Raw genomic sequence first — 16,684 nt, forward strand, 5'->3', positions numbered from 1 at the left:
TAAAAATAGGTCTGGAGAATTGTCCCCATTCCCCATACTTGAATTATTGTGCAGAGTTGTTTTTGTGCTATCTGATATGGTAACAAACTTTAGCAGCTCGCTGGTTATGAATAAAAAGATGAGATCTTTCTGTGTACAGGACAGACATTTACTGGCTCTTGGTTTTGACAGCTTATGTACTTTGAATGTAAGTACAAAGAATCCAGACCCTAGGAGATCCAGAGAAAGAGTTTTAAGAGTTGAGCTTGATCTGGAAGAAAAATAGATTTGGGTAGCTGGAAAAATATATCAGCTGGGAGAAAGTAAAAACCATAATGAGTATGTAGGCAAATAGATCTTGAATTGATTGGACTCAATGGATGGGCATTCTGTCTACAATACTAAAAAAAAGTAAATTTTCCTAATTTTTGTTTTAGTTCTCCTAAGAGAACTAAAGTTATTTCCTAGGAAATCAAAGGAGCATACTATGACTAGACAGTCTAGCTCTGGAGAACTTCTAGGATTTTTTTTCTCCTAGGAGAACTAAAGTTTTCCCTGTTCTCTTGGGAAGTTCTCCAGAGCTTCTCCAGAGCTAGACTGTCTAGTCATAGTATGCTCCTTTGCGAAGAGTTATAACAATATTGTCCTTTTGGCCTCTAGACATATTAATTGGATGATATTTTATCTTAGTTTATTTCTTTTTTTAAAAAAATTATTACCCAAATGTAACTCTCCCCAAAGAGACAGACAGAATCAAATTTTCCCAGATACAGAGAGTTCATGCAACAATCTGTTGTGCCAATTTTAAGAGAGAAGAAACTAGTTCTAAGGCTGCTGTGAGAAAGTAGAGCCCACAAGTCCTTGTGGCTAATGAAGTCAGGGGTCCTGGTGGCTGCTTAGAATGACTGTCTTTTTTAGATTTTAGATAACGACTTTCATGTTTCCTCTTAATTCCTTAAACCAACATCTGTGTTATTTGTGAATGATAATGAAGAGAATTAATATGTATGTAGCTGTCTGTATCTAAAAGGAACCTCAAATTTCATCCTTGAAGAGAGATTCTGGTGGGGAACTTCCTCTACCAGGGAAAAGGAATAAATCTCGTCTGGGACAATTAGAAGTTGTGACTGTGGGAGCCTGGATGTGTCAGAGGCTATCCTTGAACCCACGTCTTCCTGACTCTAAGGCCACCTCTCAGTCAAACCATGCTGCCTCTTGTAAAAGAGATTATAAATCACTTCATGGGACCGACCTGAAGAAAGGAGCAGTTAACTTTTCCTTTTCTCTGATATATTCTGTTCCCACAGGGCAAATAAGTGACTGCTCTAAAACCCCAGCTTTAAAATTCCCCATTCTCAGGATTCATCTCCATACCTACCTATACATTTCCATGGTGATGGTTGCTAGAGGATTCTGCCTCTGGAAGAGAAGACGTATAATCCAATAAAAACCAGAGCAAAGCTCTCCTGGGCTTTTATACTTTTTACAAGAAAGAGCGGGAGTACATTTATTATGAAAGAGTGAAATGTGCTGAAAGCTTCTTTTTACAAGTCAGACCCACACTATCATGAAAATTGCCTTAATATTTTGTGTGGGACGGATTTTCAAATTATTTAGTATGTCTGTCAATAAAATAGAGGCTCCTCTCTCTAACTAGGTATTCCAGTTTTAGATACCAATAATAGTACGTCTCCACATACTTTATGGCAAGAAAATGAGAATATGATAGGACCATCATGCTTTCCTTGCAATTCTACCCTAGACATATTAATTGGATGATATTTTATCTTAGTTTCTTTCTCTTTTTTAAAAGAAATTATTACCCAAATGTAACTCTCCCCAAAGAGACAGACTGAAGGAACAGAGGTTCAGGAAGTTATTGAATTTCATGGTAACTAATCTGAAATGTTTCCTGTAATCATTGGCAATTTGTGTTTTGCCTCGGGTTCTCCTAGGAGAAAGGAATATATGCTAGTTCAGGAGATGCAGATTTTTATTATTTTCCTTTAAAATTATTCATTTTAAGGGGAAATGTTAAATTCACTTGTATAGTATCCCCCCCCTTAAACTTTGATATTAGAACTTCCTAAAAATCTCACTCAGCAACAAACCTATAATAAATAGTAAGTGTGGTAAGAGGGGGAGAATGCTTGTTTCAGAATAAGAACTAGGCTCAAATCATGTTTCCTGGCTAGGTGACCTTAGACAAGTCATTTAACCTCTAAGGGACTCATCTTCTTCTGTAAAATGAAGGCATTGGTTTAATATCCTCTAATGCTTTTTCTCTATGTTTTAGGCTATAAATTTTGGCATTATTCCAAGGACTGGCAAAAAAAAAAAGAAAATCCAATGTTAGGATCTCGCCCCTATGACTCTGGCATTGGGCCAACTCAAAGGAGTAGAAAGTTAGAGACCACATAAGCTCTACTCTCACAGAGCTTGCTGTCTAATGGGGAGACCGAAAGACAGGTATGACAAATAATTGGGATAAGGAAAAGTGAGATAGGACAAAAATCTAGGCAAAGGATCTTGAGAAGCTAAAAGGAAAAATTATACCTGGTGATGAGAGTCAATTGAGAGAATCAATTGACTTCATAGAAGAAGCAGCATCAGAATTCATTCTTTTAAAAAAAAAAAACAACCCTTACCTTTGGACTTGGTATCAATACTGTGTATTGGTTCCAAGGCAGAAGAGCAGTAAGGGCTGGACAATGGGGGTCAAGTGACTTGCTCAGGGTCACATAGCTTGGAAGTGTCTGAAGCCAGATTTGAACCCAGGACCTCCCATTTCTAGGCCTGGCTCTCAATCCAGCTGCCCCCTGAGTTTGTTCTTGAATGAAGCAATTTCAGATAAATATGAGTCAAGGGAAAATCCAGGCACAGGAGAGCTAATGTGAGCAAAAGACATGGAGGTGAAAAGCAATAGGATGAGATAGTACATCAAAGAGCAGTCCTATCAGAATGGAGACTAGACTATATAGATGGGAAGAGTAGTAGACAAGGCTGGATGGATGAGATGGTGTTAAATTATTACATGGGAATTTGGGAATTGGAGCTGGTGCTGAATAAGACCATGAAGAAAAACAGCACCATTTATATTAACAAAGAACTGGAACAAAATAGATGTCCATTGATGGGGGAATTAAGACAATGTAAGATCATGGAGAGAGTGCTAGATTTTGAGTTGTGAAAATCTGGGTTCAAATCCTGATTTAGATAACTTATTTGTTGCCTGTCTTTTTGTAAGTTACTTAAATTCTCTGGGTTTCTTTTTTCCCCATACATTAAAATAAATAAATAGGTAGGATTAAATGGCTTCTAAAAAAGGGGGCTTCTAATGTCCCTTTTAGCTCTAAATCCATAAATGATCTATGGAATATTAAGCAAATTATGATACTTAAATATAATAGAATATTATTGTATTGTAAGAATATTATTGTATTGTAAGAATATTATTGTATTGTAATAAAGAGGAAGAATTCTGAGAAGCAAGATTTCACCAGATTGATACATGAAGAAGTAAACATAACCAGGAAAACAACATACATGTCTAAAACAATGTAAATGGGAAGAACAACACAACAGAACTGAACACTGTGTTCCCATAGAAGGGGGAGGAAAATTCACCTCCTTCCTTTCTTTGCAAAGGTCAGGAACATTGTATATACTGGCCATTCTTGGTAGCATGACTAGTTCTGCAGAATTGCTTCTCTCCTCCCCTAATATTTTGCTATACGTTAAGACCTACTGAGTAGGGGAGCGGGGCAGAATGTATTCAAATATGAGTATAAAGAAAACAAAAGACATCAAAGTGGTAGGATTTTTGAAAGTCGGGTGATTTTTGAGTGGAGAAGTAACGTAACAGTCATGAATTAGGGTTTTTTCTTCCTCTTTTTAAACTATGTCTTAAATCAAATGAAGAAGGACTGGGAGCTTTTTAAGAGTAAGTGATGATTTGTATGAGAAGATTGATAGGTGGAACAAATACCTGGGTCTTTCTCATTCTCAAAAAACCCTTCAATTGACCTATCCATCCCCACTAGCTATTGTCTCATACCTACCTCTTCTTTTTTTGTGTTTAAACTTTTTGAGAAGCCCATCTATGATAGAAACCTTCACTTTCTTTTAACTCAATTAAAAGTGCACTCCAGAGTTGCTAACAATCTCTTAATTGCTGAATCTGATGTTGTTATAGTCTTTATCCTTCCTGCCCAAGTATTTGGGAGTCTGCTCCACCTTGCTGCTTTCCTCATCTGAAGGAGTTCAGCTGGACAGCTCCTTGCTGCCCCTGGGATTACTTGATGGGGAGCAGTTGTTTCTACATATTACAAAGCAACAATGACACTCATTCTAATTTTTTTTTTGCACTACTGAAGAGAATTTTTTTCAATTTATAATAAAACCTAGTGATAAAATAGGAGAGGAAATCAAGAAATTTTATATTCATAATACTTTATTCATAGAGTCCAGAAATAATCTTTGAAAACATCCTTATAATATTATCACAAAATTGCCCGGTTTGACAGATGAGGAACCTGAGGCACTGAGAGTGATTTGCTGAAAGTTGTATAAATAATTTATAGTGATAGTTGTTGTCTAGTCATTTCAATTGTGCCCAACTGTTTGTGACCCTGTTTAGAGTTTTCTTTTTGGCAAAAATACTGGTGGGGTTTGCTATTTCCTCCTCCAGCTCATTTTACAGATGAGGAAACTAAGGCAAACAGGTTTGAATAACAATATATGAGGCTGGATTTTAACTTGGGTCTTCCTGACTCCAGGTCCAGCACTCTATCTGCTGTGCGACCTAGTTATTTTAGTTTATAATGGAGCCGGGTACAGAACCCTACCTTCCTGACTCTCAATCCTGTGCTGTTTCTGCTATACCTGTGTGAGATCCCCCTCCTGGTCTGCTAGTATTCTTCTACCAAAACAGCACTTATCTCAGAATCAAAGGATTATAAAGTTGGAAGAGAATTTTTAAAAGTCATTTGGCCCAAATCTCTCATTTTTCAGATGGCTCAGAGCAGTAAAATGATTTGCTCCAGGTCATGCAACCAGTTAATAACAAAATCATGTCTAGAACTGAGGTTTTCCAACAATAGCTTGAAAAGCATCAGACTCTCTTATACTGTCATCACCAACAGTTCTGGTGCCAGATGCAAACTAGCACCATGATCACTGCAACCCCGATCTAGAAACCCTACGGGAAAACTGATTACAATCATTTCTTGAAAATCTCCTAAATTTGGCTAATAACCCTTGTCACCAAATGCAATGTAGATTTTGTGACCTGTAGCTGTAGATGCCACCATTCTTGTGTAAGGTTTGATAAAGTCCATAGAAACTCAATCATAACTTTTAACAGTGATGTTTGATGGCTCTATTCAGACTGTGACTGCTCCACCTTCCAACTGCAACTTTCCTAAAAGCTATTATTTATTGTTATAGCATATAGATTTCTAGGTATTGGCAGATAAGGGTAAGGTACCAATAAGTCTGGGAAATGGAAATATCCTTATGAATTATAGCAATTTGACTTTGCCTTGAGGCAAAACAGGTGCCATTAATAACACTTTTTATCATTCTTGACTTCTATTTCTACCTCTCTAACAGGAATTTTAGAATTAGAAAGGATATGATAGGTTAGCTATTCTTTTAAACAATGTCTTTTAGGAAAGAAAGGAAGAAAGCAAGCAAGAGAGAAAGAAAGAGAAAGAAAGAAAGAAAAACCACTTACTAGATACCTAGTATATGTCAGACACTGTTGAGGGCTTTACAAGTATTAGTTCATGCTTGTTAGCTTCGGGAGGAGGGAGGAAAGAGTGGAGGGAAGAATCATGAATCAGGTAATCATGGAAAACTATTCTAAATTAAAAAAAAAACAAGTATTTATTTAATACCTTGTGAGGTAGGTGCTCTTTTTTGAGGGAACTGAGTCACAGAAGTTAAGTAACTTGTTCAGAGTTCTATAGCTGGTAAGTACTTGAGGCTGTATTTTAATTCAGATCTTCCTGAATCCTGGCCTAACATTTATCTACTGTAACACCTAGCTGCCTCTAAATTCTTCTTTTTTGTTCTTAAAATTCTTTAGGCCTGTTGACCATTAAGTTGGAGAACTCCATGGTAATTGGTCAAACATCAGAAGTGTTCTTTATCCCGAAAAACCTGTACAATTTTGTTAATTCACTGTTCTCTTCCTGGTCCAGGGATAGGAGCAGAAAAGATGATGGACCACTCATATCGATAGAGCAACAGGCTCTCTGTGGCATAATGATAACTTAAGGACTCCTCCCATGCTGGATGAACCTGCTGTCACGAGAATTCATGGGACAGTCCCATGGAATGATTGTGATTGGCATACACACACAGCCACTGGAGTATCAATCCACTGCTTTTGCTGTTCACTTGCCATCTGTAGAGTCTGTAATTTTAACAGCATAGTAGTAGTCACTCAAATTTATTAGGTTAGTAAAAAAAATTGTCACCTTAGCTGGGAGGAGGAAGGCTACTTCTCAGGAAAGGTTGTTCTATTTACAAATCATGCCAATAATTCCATCCCCAGTTGCTATTTTAAATTGCCTGGGAATAAGCAAAGTAATTACACATGGAGCTGTAGTTAGAATAGAAAAATCTAAGATCAAGTTCCTGCTAAGCCCTTTGGTTTCCAGGCTCCCTCACTGACCTGGTGTCAGGAAGGGCATGGGGAAATGCGAACAGAGCAAAAATGTTCATTGTTTAGTAAGATTAGATCTCCTGGATGCTGTGTCTGTTATTTCAATCAGGTAAGGGTGGTCTTCCTGTTTAGTTTGTGAAGAATGTTGTTCTAGAGGTTGTGATTTTGGAAGCTGCAAACAATTTCTGTTGATATGTGATGTGTCTACAACAAAGAGAATGTTTCTAAAATATTTTAGTCCAAAGGGACATGATTCTCCGGGCTTCTGCTAGGTGGTTATCTTAAGTTGTGATTCTTTGCACTCATGAGAACTGCTCTCTTTTTTGTTTTGGGAGATGGTAATTCTGTGACCATGAGCATGTATCTCCTATATAAACTCCCCAAGAAAAAGTATTTCCCCCCTTGCCTTGATGACCTTTTTAACTAAATAAGATGGTAAGCTTTCTGAGGGCAAGATTATATCACTTGATCTTTGTATTTACAGAACAAGGCATGGTGCCTTACCCATAGTATATACTTAATAAATGGCTGTTTTTATTCACAATGGTATTAAGTCAAGTCAATGTACACTTAATAAGTACTAACACTTTGTTGATATAGGAGTTATTAATATGATCATGAGAAAGTCTGTGCTTTTAAGGACCTAATATTATTGGTAGGACAAGACTTAGGAATGTGAAGCTCTGAAAAAATATTATATATTTTGGGTGCTAAAAATGTTCAATCATGTACTGGACTTGTGCTGGTGAGCCAGTTTGGGCACTTGGTCTCTAAAAGGTTCACCATCATTGTACTAGACTCTGAGTCCTATATTAAGAGCAGAGAAAGATCAATGCCAGTTATAGTAAAGTGAGGAAAGCATGGAGAGGAATGAATTTGAGTTGTCTTGAAGGACAAAAGGTTTTTAATGGATTGTAATAATAATGATAATGGGGTTAATAACTGGCATTTATATAACACTATAAAGTTATATAACACTATAAAGGGGGATTTTCATATATTTTCTCTTGTGAAGTAGATGCTATTATTATTTTTTTACAGATATTTACAGATAAGAAAATTGAGGTAATGAGAGGGTAAGTTGGTTGCCTAGAGTCACATATATATCTAGTCAGTATTATGCTAAGATTCAGATTTGACACTGTCTCTACTGAGCCACCTGGCTAAGGAGAAGAATGTTCCTGATGAAATGAGTGGTGCGTGTAGATAAAGGAGGATGTTGAGGTTTGCTTTGGGGACAAAAACAACAGTTTTTTTAACAGTTTTAACAAAAAAAAAACAGTTCAGCAAAAGTAATCAACATATATTATTACATACAACATCTAGTACTAAATAGCATGTAGATCATTAATAGCTCATAAATTTGGAAAGGTCAGTTGGTGACCGATTTTAGAAGTTGAGAATGCCAAGATAAGGAGTATAGACTCTGTCCTGATGTATTTCTGGTTTTGCTAACATCAGTCCTGATGGTTATGTCTCTCACTCTGCCACATTTGCAAAGAGCATTCGGGCAGACCAAAAAAGAGCTCCTCCCTCTCTCATTCATAGTTCTTTTAACTGTTGGTCTAAATGACTGCTTGTAATGATGAACCTTCAACAAGGAAGAGAACAAATGATGTCTAACAGATATGGCTTCTTCATTTATTTGGAACAAATCGAGTTTTATTCATCAAAATGTGCTATGCTTGAATACAACATTGCTTGTACTGTTGCTTACTGAACACAAGTGTGGCTGCAAAGACTGGTGTGTGTCGGACAGTCAGGAAAACGACAATATTAGGTCTATCTTTCAGATAACACTGCTGCTATTTCCTTCAGGCACTGATGCTGTTTCCAACTGTATTCTAGCCTCCTGGTCGGAATGTTGATTTAGTTGCAATTAAGGGTCCCTTCCCCCAGACACATTTGATTCTTCTATACTGGCATGCTATGTATGGAATAACTGATAAACCCTACAATGCTTTAGATTGTGCCGGACTGCAGCATTTCCTCTGTCTGCTGTGGCTAATGCTCCATGCCTTGATTGTACTATTAAACACTGCTGTGATATTTAAATGTCTGAACTCTTCATTCAACATGAGGATGAATGGAGAAAAAAAGATATCAAAAGGCCATTTTTTTCTTGAACCAAATTTATAGAACCAAAATATAACATGGAAACAACAAAATCTGGAGAATGTCATGATTCTTGGTTCTTCCCCTGAAATCACCTATAATGTGTAATAATAATAAGAGGTATTTCTGAGCTAATATCTGACCAGAGCCAACTTGACCAGCTTTTATCAATGGTGGCTTTACTTCATGATCTGATTGGTGGTGTCTCAGTGGGTCTTGTCCCACTCATCCCATATTTTCACTTCCGATGTTCCACTTCTCCCAAGAATACTCAGAGGTGAAATGGCTCCTTGGACCCAAGCTCTAAAGAAAACTCTTGAGTCTCATGAAGAGAAAGGCTACCTCCTTTCAACACTTGTTGAGATTTGGGTTTGATCTAGAGAAGAGGGAGGATTTCATCTCCCCAGTGTAACCCAGCTTTAAAATTCCCAATCAATAATGATCTTTTCCCATACCACTAGAGCATCTTTTATTATATATAGTTTTCCCTTCTCTTGTAAATTTATAAATGATTTGTGTATGTGTGAGCTTTGTGAAATCAGGTCATATGCTCCCATGGTGCCTAGCATAGGGTTCAGCACATACATATGCTTAATAAATGTTTATTAGAGTTGGAACACTATGCATGGCTCCAAGCCAGATCATTGCTTACTGGGCTTGCCAGGTGGTGGTGGTTGGCTTTTCCCCCTCCAGTTTTAGTGATCCCTTTTGTTTTGGGACAGTATAAGTATTAAAAATGAACACTCATTTTGACACTTTCGATAATTATCCTACCAGTGAACTCTTCCTTGTAACAAAAAAAAAGTTCAGCAAAAGTAATCAACATATATTATTACATGCAATATTCAGTACTAAAAGTCTCTCCACTCCCTTACCTCTCTATAAAGAAGAGGGAAATTTATATTCGTCACCTGTTCTCCTAGATTAAGATTAGTCATCGCAATGAATGAGTCCAGCTGCCTTTTGGGGTGGTTTTATTTACATTATGGTAGTTATTCAGCATATTTTTCTCTTTATTCTGCTTATTTCATCCTGTTTCTGCTCATGCCATTTTTCTCATGTTCCCTTTTCTCACATTCTCACATCCCATTATGGATGCCCACTTAGTTTTGAATTTTTTGCTACTACAAAAAGCAGCTGTTGATTATTTTAGCCTTTATGGTGGGGAAAGGAGGAGCCTTTGTACTGTGTGTAATTTCAGTGCTTTCTCTGCCTTCTATGCCTGCTGGCTTTCTTTTTTCTATATGGCTTTGTGTGGGGCCATGGGGGAATGGTTTTTGGCAAGTGCAAGTTGTTTCTGTCTTCTGGGTGTCCTTGAAATGGTGGGGATGAGAGTGGAGAGAGTACATGAGGAAGGGAGGATATGACTTTTCAGAATAATTCTCCACTGTCTTTGCCTCTCTCATCAATCACATAGGCCACTTCTAAAGTGAATTGCTTACGGAAATCCCAACTGCCCTTACTTGGTTCTAGCTTATTGGATTTAATCTAAAGCTGGATCTAGCTTACATTGCATCGGTACAGTTGATCAATCGTTTTAGGACTTCACTGTCCTACATATTTATCAATCTTCTTGTAATTCAGTGCAGGTAAGTCAGGATGCCTATAGCTTCAGCACCAGTGAAGTAGATCAATAGACTGTCATTTTTGGTGACTCTTTATTGCCATTTTATTCTTTAAAAAACAAACAAACAAACAAACAAAAAAAACACTTCTCCCCAGGCATATGAAAACAAATCGAGAAGGTAATTGTACTTCAGAAAGAAGGTTTGCCATCTATTCAATGCTTCATTCTCCATGAACATCATCTGGGACTTCTTTAGGCTGATTGAAACAACATATCTCACATCCGTCTGTCAGAATAAGGGGCTGGGAGACCTTTCTGGTCAAAGAGCTGGCTTTATGGTAAGCAGAGAAATGACAGACCCAGAAGTCTTCAGATTTCTCACCCAGTCCAAAAGCTGAGATGCCAAGTTGGAAAATGCACATTCTTTTATAGTTTCATGTCTCTCGCTAACCCCCACGAGCCTTCTGAGGTCTTGAGCTCTCTCCTGAGGGCCCTCTTGGGGCCCCCTGGTCTCCTGTATAAACCCTACTAACCCACTAAGGGTCACTGCTCTTCCCTAAGGGTCCTGCAAGGGCCCCCAGTGTCCTATCTAATCCCCCAAGGCCTCTGAAGGTTCCTGTGACCTCTTATTTGAATTATTTTTGTATAAAGTGCATTATAAAATGGATTCACACACCTAGTATTAACATAGTAACTATTTTATGATTAATATGATAATGTACACAATTAAGATTATAACTCGGGTAGTATTCTGGTACTACATTCTTTTTTTTAGTTAATTAATTTAGAATATTTTTCCATGGTTCCATGATTCATATTCTTTCCCTCCCCTCCTCTCTCTCATGGCTAATGAGCAATTCCACTGGGTTTTACATGTCATTGATCAAGACCTATTTCCATGTTGTTGGTGTTTGCACTAGGATGTTCATTTAGGGTCTACATCCCCAGCCATATCTCCATTGACCCATGTAATCAAGCAGTTGTTTTTCTTCGGTGTTTCTACTCCCACAGTTCTTTCTATGGTACGACATTCTTAAGCTGCTTACATACACAGACTCTTGTCTGGGACTAAATTCTTACTACAGAGCACATAGATACATCTCATAATTCTAAATCCAAGCATTGATTAAGCTATTAATTATTGGTCTTCTGATTACACAGCCGCCATTTTAGCTCAGTGGCTCAGTAGATAGAAAGGAAGGCCAAGAGAAATGGGTTTTCTTGCTGTTTCTCACATATGATACCAAAGGTCCAGTCTCCTCCACTTTGCATAGACTGGTTCTCTGGCCTGGGATGTACATTTACCTCACATTTGCCTCCTAGATTTCCTAGCTTCCTTCAAAGCTCAGATGAAATACCATCTTCGATATGAAGTATATCAGCCTAGCTAGTTCCTCCTCTATTAATTTGTATTTGCATTTTGTATATACATCATATATTTACCTATTATACATACCTTTTGCATATTAGAGGCAGAATATAAAGAACCAGTCTTGGGCTAAGAAAGATCTGTGTTCTAGTCTTGCCTTTGAATGCATACTAACTGTATAAGTCTAGGCAAGTCTCTTCATCTTTGAAAGGCTCCAGATAATTCACTAAAACTACTTATCTGGAGTTCACTGGGAATTTCTTATGCCAATTAGATAACAGATGTGGAGATCCCACTGACACACATCAGGAAATGTGCTTAAGTAGGTATCATAGATGTGTATCAGTAAATATAGACTACACATGTGTTGCAACACATACATGTATTTGTGTGTATGTGTATGTATACATGGCTACCCACTTATACAACATGTCTCATGATAGAATAAAAATTTCTTCAGGGCAAGGATAGTTTCCTATCTGACTTTGTATCTCCATCACCAGCATAGTGCCCGCCATATTTAGTGTTGCTTAGTGTTTTTCAGGCATGTTCCACTCTTTATGACCCCATTTGAGTTTTATTGGCAAAGATATTGGAACGGTTAGCCATTTCCTTCTCCACCTCATTTTACAGATGAGGAAACTAAGGCAAACAGGGTTAAATGACTTGCCCAGGGTCACTCAGCAGGTATGTGTCTGAGGCCGGATTTGAACCCAGAAAGATGAGTTTTCCTGACTCTAGACCTAGCACTGAAACTGTCCATAGACCTATGTCTCTAGTCATATAGAAACTTAATAAATGCTTGTTGATGATTGGTTTCAAAGGGTGTCTTTGCTTCAATGCTGAACTAGAGCCTTTGTTCATCTAAGGAGACATGACACAAACTTCTTTTTATAATATGCTTCAGTGAAGCAGTCATGGAATATCCATTATCTATCTGGGGGAGGCAGAGGAGGATTGGGCAAGGGAGAGGTATAGCAATGATGAACACATTTGGATGTGCTGAAAAGTATTTTATCCTGATTGGACAATCTTTTTGCTGTTCTTTGTATCTGCTTAAGAAATTAATTTGGAAAAAAAAAAGAAAAAATTGGAAAAGAAAAAAAGATGAGGGCAGCTAGGTGGCTCAGTGAATAGGTAGCTAGACCTGGAGATGAATGGTCCTGTATTCAAATTTGACCCCAGACATTTATTAGTTCTGTGACCCTGGCAAGTCACTTAACCCCAATTGCCTAGCCCTTAACACTCATCTACCTTGGAACTGATACTTAGCATTGATCTTAAGACAGAAGATAAGGGTGTTTGTGTTGTGAAGAACAAATTATGGATTGGATAGGGTCAGCTAGAGGCTCAGTGGATAGAGCCAGACCTGGAGATGGAAAGTCCTGGGTTCAAATCTGACATGATATTTCCTAGATATGTTATTTTAGTCAAGTCAAGACTTTTACTGTTCTTCTACCTTGGAACTGATACTTATAATTGATTCTAAGACAGAAGGGAAGGAAGGAAGAAGGGAAGGCATGGAGAAAAGGAAGAAAGAAGGAAGGATGGTTGGATGGATAGATGGATGGAAGGAAGGAAAAGAGAGAGAAAGAAGGAAGGAAGGATAGAAGGAAGGAACTAGATGCTAATTAGATCTTTATAGAGATGGATGTTGATGTTAGAGATGTTACCATGAGATATCCTCCACCTATTCTTCCTCAGAATCATTCGTCATTGCCTTTCTTGTTGCCACCCTGGCTAGTATTTGCTAAAGGTAAGCAAAGCATTAAGTTATTGTATGGCCATAAGTCATAAGTGTTAAAATGGTACCCCTCCTAAGATGGGAACAATAAAACATATATTACATCATTGAAAACACTGTTAAAGTTGCTATTCAAATATTTGTATGAAACTAGGAGCCAGCTATTTAGATCCTTCCATATGAGACAAATAGCACAAATGTTCATGAAGCTGTTACACAGCATCTTTCTGGATAAACCCACAAATCATTTTATATATGATTCTCTCTGCTCTGTTTTGTTCTGTTTTAGTTCAAATAGATTTTCCCATGTTTCCCAGAATTCTTCAGAGAATTGTGAACTAATGGAGATCAAAATAAGCAGAATTAACTGTCTATAATAATGTAAACAAGATCGCCAAGAGGAAATTGAAATCTAAATCTGTTGTTTTCTCATCTGTAAAGAGCAATAAGACAATGTGCAACCTACCTCAGAGAACCTCTGTGGCAAAAGTACTGTAAAATACATCCTACAAATGACCTTAAGAAGGTGGTGGGGAGCAGAAGCTATAGCAGGACAAGGATCCAGAACCGCTACTTTACTTTTTTGTCTGTCATGTCAGCCAAGCCTACTAAACATTGGCTCTTGAATATCTTCACTATGGACCAGATTCCGTTGCCTTTTTCTCCACTTTCAACCTTTAGGCTCGGGTTCAATGATTAGCTTCATGTCATCCAGATAATAAGCGAGACTGGATTCTTAACTTCAAGTTTAACAGCTTATCTCTCATACCATCTCTCATCTATATACACCAACCCCCTACATGTAAAATGAAAGCGCTGGGCTAAGTTACTTCTAAGTTCCCTTCCAGATAAAAATTTGTTATCTTAAGGAGAATCCTAGCTGCTGATCTCCTTGAGTTTATGATTGAGTTGGGGGAGACTCTAATGCCATCCTTCTCCAGCATCCATACATTTTAAAGCAGTAGCTCTCATTTATATCATAGAATTTTAGGATGAGAAAAGACAGAGAAATCTTCTGAGTCTAGCTATCTTTAGATAAAGTTATTTATATGTGCAAGATATAAAAACATAAATATTATATAAAATAATATAAAATTTATATATAAATAGAGTATAGAGGTATAAAGCTGACTTTAGACCATATTAGGTTATTTATAGATATAGATACATGCAAACATATATAGCTATCTTTAATATATATGTGTGTGTGTGTATATATAAAGTTATTTAGCACATGTGTTCAGAAGGTGGTAATCTATTTTAGGAATATTTTAAAAGATTTATGCAATAGATTTTTTTTGCAGTGTCTTTTAAGCAAACTGACAATAGCTAGAAAAATCTCAGAAAGGAATAATAGAGATTCTGGTCCCTCAGTCATACAAATCATTTAACTTGCAAAGGCATTCTGCTGTGTTTTCAAAATGGAAGAGTCAGAAGGAGGCATTTTGGTACCCTAAGCAAGACTTGAAACTTATCACCCTTCATTTAGCTTTTAAAATGATAAATTTTGCTTGTTAACAACATGATTTTAATCATAACTTGAATTATAGCTTTTTGTTCTTGGATTGCTTTTTGATTATACCTTGAGATTTGTATTAGGATGCCATAAAGAGTTAGTTTTTTAAAAGATTTTTAAAAATAATTTTGGTTTATTTTTCTTAAGTAATAACTATGGCCAAATATTCTGTCAATAATGTCATCACTAAATTGTTTTTTAAAGCATTTCAAAATCAAATTTTAGAAAACAAAGGCAGAAAGATATTCTCTATGTGTATTAACCTTCTGAATATTCAGATCAGATCTTTCTTCATTGACAAGAACAATAACCCACCAAAACTTGTCCAATTTATTCAAAACATAGAAACGTACAGAAGTTTCTAAGTATCTCAGTTCAAGAGTAGGCTTTTAAGAGACAGCTCAAAAAAGTCAATGGTATAAAAAGGCACTAGAAATAATGAACTCTTTTGATCCTTCAGTGTAAAACTAATTTAACGCAGATGAAAACAAATCGTATTTTGTACAATAGAAAGCAGAAGTCAAAACATATACCTTCCTTGTGCCTCATCGCACCCTTTGAAATATTACTCCCTCCCGCTATTCCTACTTTGGTCTTAATTCTGGCCTGAAGCGTTATCTTCTGTAGTTCTGAGAGAACTCACTCCTAGGAAAGTTAAGAGGCTTACAAGTTCTTGACCTGCCAGTTCTAAAGGCTTGATAGTTACCACAGCCTGAAATTGTGGATTTTATTTCCCCTCTTCACCTCTCTTCCTGATTCTAGTCAGGACACCATGTTTGCCTGCTTTTAAAGCATACTCTAGAGACAACATGACTTCCTTCTATGTGCAGAATGACAAATGATTGTCTCTAAGGGATTGGAAATGGGATGTGGTGCTTTTGGTTTCTGGTTCAGAATGTACCATCAGGGAATAGAAGTGGCTTAAGGCACTTAGAACTGTCTGGAAGCCCCTTTGCTTCATGGGTAGTTGGTTTCTATTCAATTTCTGTTGTTCAGATACCCACAGCATGAAAAACCATTATCGAAATTTATTGATTTAGACAAAGGTGGAGTAACATTCCCATGCCATATGTACACTATATTTGTGCATCATAATAAAACAATTAATCGCTTAAGAAACCACATACTGCCCACAACACTGATGGGTTGTCACCTGGTGAATGGAGCTAGAACTCACAATCAGAAGACCAAAAGCCAACTTAGTTTTTGCTTAAGAATCTGTTTCTCTCTTGAGCCAAGAGAAGGCCACTTCCCACAGTTTCTATTCTACTTAAATGTCAAGGACATATTTGTTTATTCTTTTTCCCAGCTCTGGTAAAGAAGAATTCATCTTTCAAGTCTTTAAACCTGGAATCTGCATTACTCAAAGAAGCCTTTATTCTGACCTTACAATACCTATGAAATCTTAATCCTCATCAAGTGAGAGATTAAGATTGACTGGTACCAATCAGATCAATCCCTTTGCTGTACTCAGGGGATGGAATATTTAATCCAAGCCCAGTATCTTTGTTCATACTGCTTTATCCATCCAGAATGCATTCCCACCCACCCACCCACCCCCATGACATTTTCTTTTGAAAAAGCACCTTTTCCTTAACCCCACCTCAAATGCCATGGCCTTTGAAATGTTTTATGATGCTCTCCTTGGATGCCATCAGCCAGAAGTAACTTCCCTTCCTCCAAATTCCCACAGAACTTTGCTTAGACTTCTTTTAAGGCAT

The 16,684-nt window shown here is 37.3% G+C and overlaps 1 protein-coding gene across 21 annotated transcripts in view; it reads left to right on the forward strand.

The window, feature by feature from the left end:
• The window catches only part of MCF2L (MCF.2 cell line derived transforming sequence like), a 394,661-nt gene that overhangs the window by 184,814 nt on the left and 193,163 nt on the right, over window positions 1-16,684 (forward strand). The window lies entirely within an intron of this gene.

Source organism: Monodelphis domestica, chromosome 8, assembly GCF_027887165.1.
Source record: "Monodelphis domestica isolate mMonDom1 chromosome 8, mMonDom1.pri, whole genome shotgun sequence".
Taxonomy (NCBI): Eukaryota; Metazoa; Chordata; class Mammalia; order Didelphimorphia; family Didelphidae; genus Monodelphis; species Monodelphis domestica.